The sequence below is a fragment of the Tupaia chinensis genome, unplaced genomic scaffold, assembly GCF_000334495.1.
Source record: "Tupaia chinensis unplaced genomic scaffold, TupChi_1.0 Scaffold147433_1, whole genome shotgun sequence".
NCBI lineage: Eukaryota > Metazoa > Chordata > Mammalia > Scandentia > Tupaiidae > Tupaia > Tupaia belangeri.
The window spans coordinates 876,807-881,526 of NW_006207284.1; the positions used below are offsets into that span (position 1 = coordinate 876,807).

The 4,720-nt window shown below is 40.1% G+C and overlaps 1 protein-coding gene across 3 annotated transcripts in view; it reads left to right on the plus strand.

Moving 5' to 3' along the window:
- The window catches only part of MGAT5 (alpha-1,6-mannosylglycoprotein 6-beta-N-acetylglucosaminyltransferase), a 387,858-nt gene that overhangs the window by 46,025 nt on the left and 337,113 nt on the right, over nt 1–4,720 (plus strand). The gene's annotated exons all lie outside the window — the stretch shown is intronic.

A 4,720-nucleotide genomic window follows, 5' to 3' on the forward strand; every position in this document is an offset into this window, starting at 1 on the left:
CCTTACTATTTAAGTGATCACATAAGGTGTTGAATGATTCATCCTCAGCTTCATCATGAAGAATTAAAAATAGAAAGGAACAGTTGACATCATCCTATAGAGCAGGGTTTTAAGGAGCAGAAAAATGCCAGATAGTTTTGTGAGGAAAAGAGCTTTCAGAAGCAATGGCCAGTGTACATGTTAATAGCTTATTGGCAGTGGCCCTTAGACTTATGCATGTATCTGAGTTGCCAGAAGGGCTCATGGAAGCAGGTTGCTGGGCCCCACTCAAGCTTCTGATTGATTTATATATGGGGGGGGGGTTCTAAGATTTACACTTCTACTTTACCAGTGATGTCAATGTTGGTGGTTCAGAGCTTGTACTTTGAGAACCATTGGGCTAAGGGAAAGAAATAGATGTAATTTGGGAATTGTTCCCAAAACAGAATTTTAAGAATTCCTTACTACTTATTAAAATTGTGATTGGGATCAGCAGATGGCATAATGGTTACATCGCTGGACTCCTACATGGATGACAGTGGTTCAAGTCCTGGACTGGGGGGCTTAGAACTCATGCCAAGCTTGTGTGTATGCATACCCAGGATCCTGAGAGGAGAATAGAGGAGAAGGGGTTGCAGCATGGCCATCCCCCTGGGGGGTGATTTCTCACTTTTTGTCTTTGTTGCTCTCTGGTGAGCTCATGCACCCTATAGGAAATATCTCTTTAAAAGAAAAAAAAAAAGAATTAAAGAATTATGGTGAAAATACCAAATTTCATTTGGGATGATATGTAAGTTTTGTATAGGTGACCTGCTCTTCCAGCTGTTGTCAGTAAGCATTGAAAATGATTGCAAAGCTAGATATGTAGTCTCCCAGCCCAGTGCTGTTTTGCCTTGATAAAAACTTGAGTATATTTTGTTGGCTAGAAGTGTTTTGTCTATAATCCAAGTTAGTGATGAATTCCAAAGTTTGGATTTTTCTTTTCCTCATCTGTAAATCAAACACATTTTTAGGTTTTTGCCAAATGGAAAGAGGAAGAGGAAGAGAGAGGGGAAGTGAAATCATCCCTCCCTTTACCCCCTCAGAAGGGATGGCCATGCCACAATCCTTTCTCCATTCTCCTTTTGGAATTCTGGGCATGCATGCATATGCGCCTTGCATGATTCACCTGAACTACCACACCACATGTTGGCCCAGCAAACACATTTTTAAATATCTTAATTTTTTATTTTACTTTTTATTATTCCAATACAGCCTGTGCAGGTGCACTTGAGAGAAACAGACAGACATGAACGCCCTCCACAGGGCTTGATCACACTGCAGTGCCCTTCCTCTTTTCTTCCAGTGAGTTAGATCTTGAACTCACACACATGCCTGACATGTTTTCAGGCCTCTTTGCCCAGGGCTCAAACCATAATTGTCATGTGTGGCCCAGCCTTTCTTGGGCAGTGCGTTACCACTGTGCCACAGAACCAACCCAGTCAAACGTATTTTATCTGGGAACCATTTGGAGAATACTTTAACTAGAGTATATAGGTTCCAAGCTTCTAAATCCTCAACCTTAACACACCTGCCTGATAAAATGGCTGTCATGAACCACTTGCTACTATGGTTCCAGGATTCACACTGCTTCTGGAACTGCCCTTCTATTATCTTATTAATTTATTATCCCATTAAAGCAACAGCAACCACAGTCACAATAATTACTGATGCTTGTAGAAGGCTAACTGACTTTGCCGCTGTGTGTCCCTGGCTTTAGCACCTGGATCCCCATTCTCTTAATGAGGTACCCTAATAACCTCTGTTTCAGATTCAAAAGATGGAGGGTTAGGGAGTCACTTGGACACTGTCCACAGTTTGTGAGTGATGGAGTTCTGTGTCTGAGCCCAGAGAGTGTGAGCAAGTTGGGGCAGATTTAGATTCTATTATATTTTCAGAAACTTGCCATGAAACTTGATGAGAAGCCCCACTGAAATGGAGAGATGCTAGGAAGTTTTGAAGTACAGTGATGTGTCACTTAATGATGGGATACATCCAGAGAATGCATTGTCAGCGGATTTTGCTGTTGGACAAACATCAGAGAATACTTACACAAACATAGATGGTCTAGTCTACACGCTTCGTATAGGACCACTATCATACTTTGTTGTGACTGTATAATGAAACCATTTAAAGTTAGCATTGTATAAATTCTGGTTCAAAGACCACTCTAGATCTGTTAATGGGCAAAATTTTACTATGATGAAGTTAGCTGCTCTGGCCAATGTAAGATGAAAGTCATGTGAAGCCAGTGTTGTATTGGGTTTTTGAAAGTCATCTCTCTCAGCAGAAACAGCAGGAAGATATTCTAGGCAGAACCATAGTCATCCTTTTTTATACTTAAAGAAATAAACCTAGGGGCCAGTTTTTGTGTTCCTCTTTAGCCACGTTTGTCTTTGGTATGGAAAAGAAGGAAGAGGGAAAGAAGGAGAGCCTGCTTGGAGTTATGTCTGTTCGAGGTCGTTTTTGACATTCAAGATCTTAGATTCTCTGCTTGGAGCAGCATTGTTCATAGGGAACAAGAGAGAGAAGAGCTTGAGTGTGAAAACTGATAAGGGGATCAACTTGACAGGTTCCAGTGCTGAAAGGTGTGAGGGGGTGTCATGAGAACTATAGGTCTGCAATACGCCACTATCCTGTGTAAGTGCAGCACAAATGGGCCTCAGGTGTTGTTGTATCGGCTCACCTTTAGAGATGCTTTGGGAGTGAGCCTGAGGGGTAGCAAAAACTCAAAAATTCACAAGTTTTATTCCTATCTAATAGGATGATGTTGTCGATTGCCGAACTTTTCAAGTAGGTTATTTTGTTTGCAGAGTAGTTACAAAGTCTTTTATCTAAGATGTAAACTTAAGGTATAAATGTTAAAATGGGATTCCAATTTTCCCTGACTACTGTCACTGTCTCTTGTGATCACTGCTGTATTCCTTTCGTGAGATTGAATCGTACTTGCATGATCTCCATTTACAAATGCATTCACAGTTAGGTATAATTAAGACAGGGAAGAAAATCAAAGCATAAGCCTGAAAAGAAGTTGAGGGAACTTATTAATCCACAGAAAAGATACTTTTGGGTGAAATCTTGATGAAAACTGTGGTGGTGTGCTGTTTTGAAAATTAGGAAGGAGCAGAGACCTCCTTGAGTATTTGATCTGTAGGCACAGTTAGACATGGCTATAGATTTTCATTATTGTTACACACTCAGCTCTTCAGGAAATTATATTTAAGATTAGTTGAGCATTAAAGCTTTGCTGAGGATAGAAGTAAATGAGCTTTTAGTTTCTTGGTGAACGTGAATGTTACAAATGTGTAGAGCCTAAAGTGATGCAGCAATTTTCCTGTGGCTCAGAAAGTAGCTTGTCTGATTCTTAAGGAAAAACAAAGATTGAGTTCTTACAATGAGGCTGTTGTTAAAGAAGTAAATCCAGATCTGGAAGCATTGGGGCAAGTAAAGAATGAGAAACTTTTTATTTCTTTTTTGCACATTGTGAACATTTTTTGGAATTCTTGAATCTTACCCCTGCCATGATTCATAAGTCATCCACCTCCCAGTGACTCGATCTCAGTACTCCAAGGGAAATTGCCATGTAATGTGCCAGATGAGATGTTTATGAAAACATCAAAGAATAAAAGTGCTGAAAGTATATTGATATTACTTAGGCTTGAGGCATGTGTATACCACTACTCATGAGGGAGATGTTTTTGATGATGAGCAGAATGCTTAGGGTTGTTTTTTAAACTGGATCTTGATCATCGGACTTACTGGAATTAGCTGCTTTTTCTGTATCACGGTTATCCACTCTCAAACCCATTCCTTCCCTCAAAGCTAGTTTCTGCAGGAGCTTGTGTGAAAGGGGGGGCGCATGGTTGGCAGTGTTGGTTTAGTTGCTCCCAGCCCTTCCATCCTTGACTGAACAGTGGATTCAGAATGACTGCAGGCTGACCTTGTCTCCAAGTTGCCTGAGTGAGTGCACGAGCCTCTGATATTGCTTAGATCTCATTGTCATGGGCAGGCATAGCAATATTGCGAATGTTGTTACATGTTGCAGACCATATAAAGATTTGGCTTCATTTGGATTAAAAATAATAAAACTCTTTCACAAGAAAAATGTACAGCATGTTCTTCCATGCAGTCCTTAATGAAGTAGACCAGTTGGTTAGTCTTGCAAGACTTAGCAGGCATTAGCTTGAAGATGGGTGTGTGCATTAGTGTCTTCTGCCACCCCAGAGGTCCTATTCAGTTTCCTAATTCTTTGCTGATGAATTCTGAGTGTCAGAAACGTACTGTATGTATTAATGGACACATTTTTCTACCTTTCTTTTTTTTTTTAATAATGGAGCTGTGTGCAAGGAAAATATTAGCCCAATCAGAGTGCATACTGAATAGATTTCCAAAGTGGCTTTTTAATTGCTTCTTTTATTCTTCAAAGGGAAGTAGCTACATGTAATCTGTTATATTTGAATGAACAGACTTGTAATTTGATTGGCCTCATCTCCTGTTGGGAATGCTTTAGTGTTTTGCCTTAGAACTAACTTTTTAAAATTATGTGTGTACATACACTAGGCACTGTGAGTGTTATATTGATGTCATCTAGTCCTAAAGGCTTTAGGATTGGTAAAAATCTTTGGTTTGATGCCTCCTGAGACAGAAGAAAGAGTTTTGTGCAAAATGCTCCATGTTGCCGAGTGTAGACTTACTCCTGCTG